This window comes from Salminus brasiliensis, chromosome 19 (assembly GCF_030463535.1).
Source record: "Salminus brasiliensis chromosome 19, fSalBra1.hap2, whole genome shotgun sequence".
Classification (NCBI taxonomy): Eukaryota; Metazoa; Chordata; class Actinopteri; order Characiformes; family Bryconidae; genus Salminus; species Salminus brasiliensis.
Genome location: NC_132896.1, coordinates 26,339,433 through 26,353,038, shown reverse-complemented (window position 1 = coordinate 26,353,038; position 13,606 = coordinate 26,339,433). Strand labels below are relative to the sequence as shown.

At 42.3% G+C, this 13,606-nt stretch overlaps 1 protein-coding gene across 3 annotated transcripts in view; it reads right to left on the bottom strand.

The window, feature by feature from the left end:
- Positions 1-13,341, bottom strand: part of nlgn3a (neuroligin 3a) — a 198,791-nt gene extending 185,450 nt beyond the window's left edge. The window contains exon 1 of one of the 3 annotated variants that reach the window (XM_072662980.1): positions 12,858-13,341. The gene's annotated coding sequence lies outside the window, so the exon portion shown is untranslated. The remainder of the gene's footprint in view (positions 1-12,857) is intronic. The other 2 variants (XM_072662981.1, XM_072662982.1) reach the window with 2 other exon arrangements.
- Positions 13,342-13,606: the final 265 nt, after the last annotated feature.

Here is a 13,606-nt window from a genome sequence, read left to right as displayed (position 1 = left end):
GTGTCATTTCCAGAACATCTATGCTATGTCAAGAAGACAATATATAGGCATAAAAGGAGACGGAAGGGTGTCTTAGAGTAAAATCCGTGAATATAATTGCTGGTTAATCTCATAAACACCCTTTGAATGAATGTTTTCTGTGATCCATCACGTTTTGTTAGGAATTTTTTCCATACCTTCCTCATTTCGCAGTAGCAGACTGTCTCTCTGTCTTCCTTTCATTCTGCTGATTCATCGCAGACTTCAGCTGCCATACCCTAATGATGCCTGTGGGTATCTCGTTAACCTATTGAAGAAGATTGAAAGCTTTTCTCATTGTTGGCCGAACACAAACAGCCTTCTTTCCCTCCTACATCCCACTTGAATGAGGGAAAGTTAAACATACTGTCACCATGTATTAGAGGGAGGGCAAAGTCTATAAGCAAGGGGTCCTTTCTCTCTGTTCCTGCTGCAGCCCCCAATTCAGAGTCTGTGATGCTGATTCGATCTGGAGACTTCATTAATTCACAGCCTCCCAGGAAGAGCTTGAGCAGGAATGCTAACGTGAATACCTATGAAAGAAAGCGATGACACTCTTGCTAACTGCCCCTTACTAGTTTTCATTCACTGTAAGCCATTCAACTAAGGATGCTTCGATATGTGAAATGTGGGCCAGTATCTAAACATTATATATAAACAATGTTGACTAGGGCTGCACGGTATGACAATTGCAGTATTTTTACCAGATTTTTCCAGAAGTCAATGATCCATCATGTCACAATATTAATAATGCACAATGTGTATCAAAAACTGGAGTAAAATAAATTATCGATATAATCTGCCTGAAAATGAGAACAATGCAATGTGTCTGACTGAAAAATTGCATTGTTCTCTGACTGTACAAAACAAACAGATGCAGTAAAACATTGGAGCTATCTTTGTACAGACTGCTCAAAGCTAAAGAGAAACTAATGGATTGCTGCAATTTGCAAAAACACTGTTTGGTGAAATCACACTCTGAAAAGAGGTGGGGGGAAAAAACAAGCCCACTGTAGGTGCGAGTTTACCAAGATTAAATGGCAGAGAAAGGAACCTGGATGAAGTGGTCTGCTAAATGAGCTTGAAAACAGTCGAAAACACTCCTAAGACCATGACTCGTGCTCTTAAATATGAGGCTTTGTCCTCTAAACAGGTGTGATTTGAGCCTCAGTTAGCTGGACATTGCTGGCTACGCATCGATGTCCATGGACCACTGGTTCTTTGGTAATTTGGATGGATCGATGTTAAGTCCAACTGCCTGTACCTTTAGGTAAAATCACTTGTTTCATTCCCGGTTTGGCCGTTTTTCCTAATAAATGTAGTTATGTTGCAAAATTGTTTGCCATTGAATCTGACTGAAGGGGGCAATAGTATTTTTTATTGTCGTCATTAGAAGGGGCAGTTGTGGCTCAGCGGTTAGAGTGCCGGGCTATCATTACAGCGTTGTAGGTTCGATTCCCGGGCTCGGCAAGCTGCTCCTGTTGGGCCCTTGAGCAAGGCCCTTTACCCTCTCTGCTCCCCGGGCGCTGGAGTAGGCTGCCCACCGCTCTGGGTGTGTGTGTGTGTACTCACTGCCTCTAGATCACGTGTGTGTGTTCACTACCACAGATGGGTTAAATGTGGAGGATACATTTCGCTGTGCAGTGTACACAGTACAGTGACAAATACATGCACCCTTTTAAATTACTCTGTAACACATTTCTTCATTCCAAACAGAGCATAATTAGTCTTGGTTAATTGGATTTAATGCAGTGCAGAGAAGATAATAATGTGTAGTTTTTGAAAGTCATTTTTAAACTGCTGGTTCTTGTTTTAATCTAGTCTGACTTATCAGTTATCAGTCAGAAAAATATATTGTGTTCCACAGTGACAAGTTCATGACCATACATAAATGCCGCTTAAAATGTCTGACAGCGTTACAAGCCAAAAAGGAAATTAAAATGATAAAAAGAAATAGAATCAAACAATAAAGGCAGCTCACCTGTGGTACAATAACATAGAAAGCTCAATCATAACTAACACTCAGCCATAAACAAATGTAAAATGAAGGCTAACAGATATAGCAGTAACACATCTATAAAATCAGCAACAATAAAAGAGAAAAAATAGACCAGTGGCAATAATAAAAGTAAGCAAAAAAATGTACAAAACATAAACTTTATAAAAATGATGTCTTTAGCTGGTTCTTGAAATAATGCACTCATGTTGCCAGTCTAATCTCAATGTGGTTTCATACAGTCCTGCAGTGCTGGACCTCAGGGAACTTTAAAGAACTATACAGAATCCATAATGTTACTGATCCATTTCCTGTTTTAATAACCTGTAGAAGTAAAGCATTTATTAATCTTTCTATACATTTTTCCATATTCAGTCTCGTTTCTCTGTCACAACCAGCTATGCACTGTTGCAGAGCTGAATTATTTAAACCTGCAATCTTTTGGCATTATGAGGTTCGCCCGCAGCTGTGATACACCTCGACGAGGTCCGCCACCTTACGTGGATTGTTATGTCTTGACCCACTTTTTTGTAGTCTTGTCTGACAAGCCTTTAACAGCTTTCGGCCGTTAATTTTTCAACAATGGCACGGACCCGTAACTACAACCGGACTCTGGAGTACCGATCCGACAGTAAGGGAAGAGAGGGGCGGGAAAGTCTGGAACCAGTGAGCTACTAATTGTCTCCCCTGTGCTGTGTGTGTGTGTACTGCATTCCCAAACCGAATTCGCAAAAGCCCTTTGCTTAGAATAATCCCACTGTATTATTGATGTGCAACACACACACACACACGTGCACACAAATAAAACACACACAAATACACACACACACACACACACTGTAAGAGGTCCACAGACTACTACAAATAAATATCCTTGAACGATATTTTATCTCAGCTTTAAAATCCCCACCATTCTCCGATTATCTCCTTCGCTGTTTAACAATTCTTCTGCCGTATTAATGAAATGTATGCTCCAGGGGGACCCATTCAACCCCCCCCCCCCTCAAATTAACAAAGGGATGAATACCATGAATGGAATTAGACCCGTGATGATTGTGACCCATATATAAGTTGATGGAAGGGCTCTCCAATGCAGCCCATTTGCTGTGGTCCACTGCATGTCTTCTAGCTACCAGCTTTTACTAAGCTTCTTAAAAGCCTGCCCTTAAGGATCAATGATAGCCTCTGGGAGCAGTCTCTCCAGGCCTTATCTTCGCTAATTTATCCCAAGGACTGCAGAGCACAATGACCAGGGCATCCTCACTCTCCTCTTCTCCGGTCCGTGCCTCAGATAAGAAGCACTTTTCTTAGCGTAAGGTCTTATTGGGACGCATGAATCAGATAAATAAATAGAAAACAAATGCAGATGAAAGGAGCAACCAACACTCCAAACGTTCAAGGATACATCAATTTTCATTACACCTGAATTTGGACTAAATTTGCACTTTCCAATTTAAAATTCCAGTGGTTTTCATATATTTTTCATGAATTGACCACCAAAGCACAGATATGGGAATTGGGGGCAATGCTGACATGATATTTTTCATTAGCATATCTGCTGATGCCAATGTTATTAATAAAAATATAAATTATATATTTCTATAAATATTTATAACATCTATAAATGTATTAACTAGTGGGGGGGGGGGGGACTTCACAAAGCAGCATTTCTAAATTTTTTAAGATAACTTTAAGATAGTAGTCCAATAAGAGCAATGAAACTGGCCCAAGCTCGTCCTATTGGACAGTCTGAGAAAAGACTCATTCTTTCCTCTTTTTATCTGCTTCTTCCATGGTCGCGGCAGGTCCAGAGCCTACGTGGGATCATTGGGCACAAGGCAGGAATACCCCCAAGACAGGGCACCAGTCCGGTGATGGTACCCCACGCAACTCATTCACTCAGCTCAGCTCAGCACCTAGAGGCTAGGTCTCTGGAGCTGTTGGACACATGCACTACCTAGGGTACAACCCCAGTGTCTCTATAGGACTCAAACAACATGTATTTATTTGCTAAATTTAACATGTAGGACAAAAATGTTAAAACACATCAAATGTGCTATAAACCTGCCCGGTGCACATTTTCCCCTCAGAATGTTATTGACCAGGTGCTCCTAATCTTTTCCATACAACATTTGGGGGGTTCTGAAATGCAGAAATATGAGTAAAATGCACATACAGCGCAGTAGGCCAGCGGCCCGGAATATTCTGCTTCTCGGTAGTCCACTAAACACATCATCAAATATCAGGCTTTTATGTGAGCTATCCTTTTAGCTGAGCCTGTTGTAACCCAATGTTCTGTATCTGTGTAAATTGTACTTTCATGCAAATACAGTCGTCTTCTCTGCCTGTTTCTCTTTTTTTTTTTTATTCTCTGTCTCTTCCACATATGAAACAATCAAAAAATAGCCTCTCGGTGCTTGTGCGTGTCACAGTCTACCCTTTATTTAAATTCCAGTCAACTGGTACTGTCTGACTTTTATGTAGAATAATAATGTAACTATATCTAGGCAATATTTTCTGTCACTGCAAAGCTGCATGCTGCGCTTCACCGAAACAATATGGTGAAATATAATATGTCATTGATATTCTCCAGGATTTGAACGTTTTGAAATATACAACCAACATGTCGCCAATATTTCTGCTCGTTTGGGACTGACTGGAGATGCTGGAAAAGGCGTCCTCTGCTTAGCGTGTCTTCCACAAACCTCGGTATGAATCTACTTCGGAGAACGCAGACGCCTATGAATTACTTCCACCTCAGGTGATCTTCCTTGCGACGCTAAAGTACGAATGTTGGTGGTCTTCACGTCAAAATTAATCTGGTTTCGACGTTTGAAGAGATGCGGCTCACAGTAAACTCAAAGACCTCTTTCGGAGCAGACGAGCGCTGATGTTTTGTTGCATCATTCATCATTCTATATCCACTGCCAGAGATGACAGGCTTATAGGCATCCTCCTTTTGCATCTCTTGATGTGCTCTAATTTGTCTCTGGTTTAAAAGCGTCGACTCGTTTTTTTTGCCGTGTCAGCTCTCGGAGCCGCTGCGCTAGACCATTGTGTGGGCCGATTAGAAATCCCGAGGTCTTTGAGATCATTTACATTTTAAGTGGCGACAACTTAAGGACCGAATTCCCACTAATGATCCCCTCCTTGCTCTGAATATGCATGTGCATATGACTGAGTGATTACTCAAAGAAGAGTGCTTCGATTTCTTTGCGAGCAGTTAAATTCTCTGCATATATTCTTTCCTTGCCCCCTCCACTATGTCGCCGAAGTGGTGATAGGTCTGTCAGCTATCAAGGTACTGGCAATCCTCTTATGTGTGCTGCACAAATGAAAAGTGGAAGAGTTTCATTTGCATAATATGACTAAATAGGAGACAGGGTTTTTTTTCCCCTACTGCCACTGAATGGAGCAGAAATAGGGGAGTGTGGATAAAGGCGGCCTTGTCCTTTTGGGAAGCGGAGGGGCTTAGGGCCACTTTTACTTACGTGAGTATAAGAGATCTTTTGAGACAAGGTCAGGGAAACGCTGTCACGGAACATTTAGATTCCATTGCTGTTGTTGCTTTCCTGTGCTATCTGGCTCGAGAACAGGATAAAGTGAATGTGTTGGGCTTATCCACATTATCTTTCATCTTTAGCCCCTCAGTAAGACAGCCGACACATGTTTGCTGTATGGGCTAGTACCTTTAGCGGCGATTTTTATTCCCTCTTCTATCTACAGCAAATATCTAAAGCTCCTGGACACATTTTTTTGCCATGCACACAAGCGTGGATATCCTAGTTAAGTCCAGCCTTAGCCCTGTTGACCTTTTCAATTGACAGGAGGTCTCAGGAGGCTGGCGGGGGCCAATGTTAAGAAACAAACAATAAGCAACAGCTTTAATCCAGCGTTTTGCATGCAGCTCCTTGCTCTACCTGTAAGAAGGTGCGTACAAGGTGTGTGTCTAGGTGTGTGTGTGATAATAATTAACACTATACGAGCACAAAAACCTAATCTTTCGCACAGGAAATTGGTAGCAAGCATATATTAAAGGGCCCATATCTTGCTTTTTATATCAGTGCTTTTTTCATCATTCACCCCTCCATCCATGCAGTCCACATATTGAAAATAAACTACAGAATTTTGAAACATACTGCAGTGTTTCTTCTGGATTTTTTGGAGCAAAATCAACATTGTAAAGTATTATTCAGATGAAAGGTGCACGTACTTGTCACTGTACAGTGTACAGCGAAATGTGTCCTCCGCATTTAACCCATCTGGTAGTGAACACACCCTCACACACACACATGTGTTAGGGGCAGTGAGTACAGACACACAATCGAACCCACAACCCTGTTAATGATATCCCGGTGCTCTAACCGCTGAGCCACCACTGGCCACAGATCCATTCATACATACGACATCCTTTACCCACTGTGAACTGGCTGTTTATGAGCTAAAAGATACAAGCTGTACAGGGCAAAGATAGTATCGTTAGCTGAGGTAATTGGCCTTAGCATTTATTTGTTTTCCAAAGGCCTTCTGCCTTTCTCTGCCTAAATTTGAACTCACATGTGGTCTACTGTGGCTTTCTGCAGTCTCAATATGGCTTTAAAAATCTTGTACGGGGCACGGCGACTCTGGTGTGCGGGCGGCTTTACAATATATCGTGAATCTAACTTAACTTTAGCTAATTTAGTCTACCTTTTCCTCTTCTCTCCTCTCCCTGTCCTACAAATTAAAAGCCTTCTGCACAGTTTTATCATTTTGATTTCATGACATTTCATAAACTATTTAGAGGAGGCTGCTTAAAACATATGTTGCAGAAACACTGTACTGTTTTGGGATATCACAAAACACATTTACAAACATCTGTCTACTCAACCAACAGCAGTTTGGCCTTGCTAATCCTCTCAGTATCGTTTAAATTGTAGTACATGTGCTCCTGTAGCCCTTTCACACTCTTTTAACCAGGACTGATTTTTGAATTAGGCAGCCAATTAAGAACAGAGCTCCTTTACATATGTGAGTCTTAAAGGCACAGTAATGCTTAATTGCTAACTGCTCTTATAAAATGAATTATGACTGTTTTTGGTCATAAAGTGCAATGTAGTGCAGCAATAATGCAACATTGTAAACCTACATATAAACCCACTGCATTGTAGTGCAATACAGAGCAATGATTAACCCACTTAAATGGTTAATGCATTTATTTTCCTATGTATATGCATGAAACAAATACATAATAAGCCCAAGGACTGCAGCGGCAGTAAAATGTGCTAAATATAAATGTGCTGTCGGTCTGAAGTGCTAATAGCATTCATTGATTAGTGGAGAGCTTACACTTGCTAGGTTACCTCATAGCTTTGTGCATATTTTGGCACATCAAATACAAAAAGACTTGAGGGAAATGGCTGATATTGAACAGAAAACCTGAGCAAACTTAAATGTATAAAATTTTGCTCACTTAAGGTGGATAAATAATTTAAAAAGACACATTTGCTGCCTAACCATCATGACTGAATACTTCACATAAAAAGTGCTTTCAAGATGACTTCTGCAGTGCCATGGGTCACTCACATCATGTCAGATATTCCAGCCAAGCCATTGAGGTAAACAATTTAGCATCTTCCACACGGCCTTGAGGCACGAGGTGGCATATGTCCAATGCATTTCTGTCAAAGAGGTCAATAAAGGTGACTGAGGGAGAGAGTCCGCTGATTTGATGCAACAGTGAAAGACCACCGTAAATGCTCACAACACTGCCATGATTCAAAACAGATCAATATATTGATGAAATGGTGAATGAATCATTTTCATGAAGCAACACACAAAGAAGGCGGCAGAAGGTTTACTGTTACTATGTGCTTGGTTTTGTAATTCGCTCTTCTGAAGTTGCCCTGAAGAGGTTGTATGCCATTCTGTAAGCTTTTCTATGATAATCATGAGAGCATGTTGTGCCATTAGCAAAAGAGCATTTGTGGCAATAATAGAGTGACGATAATGGGCTGTGAAAATTAGGTCTCTCAGGCCCATCTTTGCGATTAACACACACTTAAAAAAGGGTTTCGTAAAGGGTTCCTGATGAGTCTGTGGGGTTCTGCAGAAAACTGCACAAACATCGAATGACTTTTGGCTTCCTTAATGGTTCTTCAGATCCAGATGTAGTTCCTCGCAATTTACAGAACCAGGCCCAAACAGCAATAACACTAAACTCACAATAATGATAGCACAGATCTGAATCAGCCTTAAAGTGGTAGGCTGAAGCCTCAGTTATGTAATCAATATGTCAGAATAACACAGGCTGAAAACACTGAACTGCACAGAAGAGGTCTGATCATTAAGTAGGAGCCTAACAACTGTCCTGGGCCGAACAGAAAAGTAAAATCCTAGTGCCTTCATGAATCTGTAAAATACTAGTAAAGCAATGTGAAATGATCAAGGAAGTTCACACTACACACTACACTCTATAAAATCATTGTTATTCAATGTAGGCTACAAAACCTAATATGTCAGTCTAAAATTTTATAATTTTATAGTCAAGTCAGATTTATTTGTATAGCGCTTTTTACAACTGTTGTCGTCACAAAGCAGCTTTACATAATTAGTGATTAATAAAAGACAGAGACAAAGAAGAAAGAAGAAATAACGTAATACATGATGGATCAAAGACCCCCAGTGAGCAAGCCAACGGCAACAGCAGAGCTGAAGGAAGAAACCTTGGGAGGAACCAAGACTCACAAGGGGGACCCATCCTCCTCTGGTCAGAAATATTTCAACATTAATGATAAATTATGATAGATTATTAGCTGATAGATTATAAATTACAAAGAGTAAAGAGTCTGTTGGTTTAATCCGGCAGCATCATTAAAAAAAAACGCTGGAAAAACTGGATACCCTCGTAGCAATACACTGTGTTGCAATGTTTTGTTAAGTCTCTCAATTATGCAGGGGCATACAACAAATCATTCAACAGACTGGAGCAAATAGAGCACTAATCATAATACTGATTATACTGCATAAAGTGTAATAAAAAAATAAACAAGCAATTCCACAATGAGAGCACAGAGCGGAGGAAAAGCACGTTCCTCGTAAGCGTATATAGACAACAGATCTCAAGTGTCATTCTGTGGCTGGCGTCATCCCACTGGTCTAGGCTTGATTTCTTTAGAACAGACATGAGTGGGGTTTTCAAAAAAGCATCAGAAAAGCACCCTGAGGTCCATGTTAATGTTCCAAACCTCACATGTTCTGTCCTGTGTACATTTCCGCATTAGATCCTCTGAATTACAAGGTCATAAATGGCTGGAAATTTGATATAAATTACCATTTACCAAAATAAATTGATATCAATTACCATTTCATGTCTTTTGTGCGCTATCTATCAATTATGCAATCTTTAGGTAGGAAACTATGAGGTATTAGCCTCGCTGGTACCATCTTACATAAATAAAACTAAGGCATGGAATCAAGATAATTAAGTCGTGGCCACAACTTAATAAAATGTGGGAACAAAATCTTGTCTTGGCAATTACTTCATTATCTTGTCCCCTCTCCTTACTAAGACGTGGTCACAACTTAATCATCTCGTTCCCATGCCTTAGACTTAGGGTCTCGTTTCCACGAGTAAAAGAATGTGTTCTTTTGAAGAACTGTGTTTGTCTGCCCAATTATACAACCACACTAAAGAGTTCACTAGGATCAGTGGTCAGTAGCCAGTGTGGGTGGGCTTCAGGTAATGGGCAAGCCCTGTCCAATCTTTAGGCCTTCAAATCAGAGCAAACACGGCAGCACACAGGTTGTTCAGTTAGGTTAGTCATGCCACAGAGACGAAAGCTTCCTGAAGACCTTAAAAAGACTGTGGATGTCTATCAGTTTGAAAAAGGAACTGGGACTGCATCTAAAAAGTCTATATCTAAACTGTCCAAAAGGAGAAAGGTTGGAACTATAATCAATCTTTCCAGGAGTGGACACCTTTCAAAAATCTCTCCAAGAGCAAGGTGTAAAATCAATCAGAAATAGACAACAGAACCCAATAACATCGTAAGAATCACAGGCTTTTCTAGCCTCAGCTAAGGTAAGTATCATAAAGTCAGCGATGAACACCATTAGCAATAAAGACGAATACAAATGCTCCTCTTACCAAGAAAGAGTGTGTTCTGGACAGATAAACAAAGTGGAGCTTTCTGGCCAACATGAGCCCCGTAATGTCTGGGGCAAAACAGCATGGCGGTGGAGGAGTGATGGAGCGGTCTAGTCAAAGTCCCAACCTAAACGCTACTGAAATGTTGTGGCAGGACCTGCTCAGAGGCCTACACATGTCACTGCGCTGATGCAGTTCTGCAAGGAAGAGTGGGCCAAAATTCCTCCACAGCGTCGTGAAGGTGTTCAACGTTCCAACAACCCTGACACTGTACTGCACTCAGCTATTATATCCCTTGAATACGGCATCTGCTCTTATATAAGGTATAAAAATTAAAGCGTTCAGTCGTTTGGGTTGGTGTTTACTGTGGTGAAACCTGAATGAAATGCTATTACCAAAATGGTTTCCCTACAGAAACGGAGGACTGGCGTGTTTCTGTGGAGGCTGCTTTTTAAAGGAATGTATGTCAGGCTTTCACAGTGCCTTGTGTGACTGCATGAAATGTAATAAAATGGAATATAAGCATACCATAATACTTCACACTGACAAGAGCCAAATTCTACTCAACATGAATAGACTGCTAGACAGGGGGTTGGTAACTCCAAAAATGCAACAGGAATTGGGGTGGTGGGGGTGTGTTCCTGTGCGAAGAGAAAACGGATTTAAATCAGTGGGGGGACTTGAAGAAGACTGCCCTGCGTGGTCTGAATACAAATAAAGGCGAAGAGGGGAAATTCAAAAGCCGAACCGTGCATAATCCTCCACGAGATGCTTAATATCACACTGCATAAACACATTCCAGCCTTCAAAAGTACAAACAAATCGGGTGTGAACGGCAACTTTGAGGAGCATTTCAATTAACCTCAACAGATGAGCACAACTTCTACAAACTCCGAGGAGATAGCAGGCCGCACAAAACCGTGAACATGCCTTCTCTGTTTCAGCCTGAGTGCGTCATTCTGTTATCAAGTGCCGCACTAAGGGTCCGGATGGACGGGCGATGGAAGGAAGAATCTGTTTAATGCTTTAGCTTGACAGGCAACAATTGCTTATTCACAAAATCACCATGACAACTCGGAGGCACACATTTTTCTGGTCTCGGCTCGCCCCCTTCCCCTCCGCAATTTCGTCCTTACTGCTCAATCTCCTTTAATGACAATGTGGCTGCGAGACAACCGCGGCCCTTGGAATGGAGGGGAATCGCAGGCCAAATGAGGCTGCCTTTCAGGACAATGTTTAGTGCCGCATAAACTAATTACTGCTGGATGACTTTCAGGAGCCGCTCTCGGTGCGAGCTACCTGTGTCTGACTTGGTGGGAATTCACTCTGCAATTAATGTCAATGCTAATGTCATCGTCCCTCTACTGACACTGGACCAGGCTGGGAATGAATGAAAGGATAGACAGGGCTGGTTTGTGAGACACAGATGAAGCCTGCACTCTAAAAAAGAGTCCGGTAGCAAATACAGACTGTATAGAACCATTTGGGCCTAGTTACAGGGTTCTTCATTGGTGGAAAGAACCCTTTTGTGGACTACATGGTTCTTTATAGCACCAACACTGCTTTCTCTCTTATCAAAGAACCCCCTGTCAGTACTACACCAGACTAAACTGCCATGCTTGGCGATTTAGATGAAGTCTTAGATTAGGATTAATATGGATCTGGGAAACGAGCTCTTAGTGCACCCGTTTGCATTTTCATTTTCACGTGATGAGAAAACATGATAGCAATAATTCTGGACTAAGAAGTGGGCACAAAGCCCCCTGGAGGCTGCCTTAAAACTTGCTTTTACATACTTGTTCACACATCTGTGGACACTGAGGCAGGGCATACAGGTCCTTCTGCACCCCCACCAAAAACAAACCGCCTAATGATGATGATGATGATGATGATGATGATGAAGAAGAAGAAGATACTAATAAGGCTTGTTATCAATATTACACATGATTACACTATTGTTCAGTGTTACATTGTTCAGTAGCCTGCTGCAAATCTGGCACACACACACACACACACACACACAAACACACACACACACACACACACCCTCAAGATCTATATAGATCTGCCCACTGCCCTTAAAACGCTGTGATATGAAACGCAGCTTCCTCCCCTTCTCTCTCTCTCTCTCTCTCACACACACACACACACACACACACACACACACACACTTGGTGCTGCACAGGCAAAGATGGGACGAGCTTTAGCCGTACAATAAAAACACACGTCATCCCCAATCTCCTGCACATCGCTGTAGTGCAAACAGTGAAAGCGATGCACAGAAGCAACATGCGCTGCACGTAACAAGTGCTGCCAGGTGCTGCTGCTGCTGCCGCCGCTGCTGCCACTGCTGCCACTGCTGCCGCCGCTGCAAGCACGGCTCAGTCGACATCTCCGGGAAGACGCGCTTCTCTCCTGCCAGCTCGCGGAGGGCAACAGACGGAGCGCTTTTCTTCCCGACCCTCCTCAACTTTGAGGAGCTGAATGCAGCTGCCCGTCGCGTAATTCCCATTCCCATTTTCCACACGACATGCAACGGCTACTGACCCCACAGCACATCGCAGCCCTGGGAGAACGTGTACACGCCACGTGCATTAAAAAAAACCAAACAGCACCAAACTGGTGCGTAATTCAACTGTTAGCACAGCTTCACCTCGGGTACCCACACCGCGACCGTTTCACTAGTCATGAAGCTACCGAATTTAAATGACTTACCTGCTTGGGCGAACTATCAAAACCTCCATTCCAGAGATGTTTTTCCCCACAAAAAAAACCAAACAAAAACAGACGGGAAAAACCCCGCTCTAATAACCGTAATCCTACACGGTTCTGTGAGATGACCCTTTAAAAACTGGCGCACGGAACATCCTTCGCTTTCAGCCTCCGGTCACATTTCCGTCGTTTTCCCCCTCCGTGTTCTCCCCTCGTTCGCTCCCTCGCGCTTCATGCTCGCGCTCACGGTGCTGGCTGTCGCGCGCTGCGCGTGCACGGCGGATTTTTTTTTTTTCCTCTCTCTTTTTTTTGGGAACGCCAACGCAGGCGCGAGTTGCTAGGTAACCAAGGGCACGCGCCTCTGCCGTCCCCGGATGAGAGTGAGACGGGTGTGTGGATTTCAGCACATTTTAAACAGTTTAAAACGTAATGATTTCTTTTTTATTTTGAATGAAGCTACGATCATTTTTATTTCAAAGATTTAATAAAAGCCTAATAAACGACTTCTCCGCCTCTCCCTCTCCCTCTCCCTCTCCGTCTCTCCCTCTATGACTCTCTGTCTATCTGCCTCTCACTCAAACCGCTCCGCACTGCTTTGCTGGGGCTGTGCATCGCGAATCAGTGAACCGACTCTTTTTTGAACTGGATCCCAGCTCCTGTGTGATTTTTTTTTTAATTGCTTTGGTTGATAATGATTCCTATACATGTATGAATTATATTGTGAAACAGAAATGTATTTAATTTGATTTAAT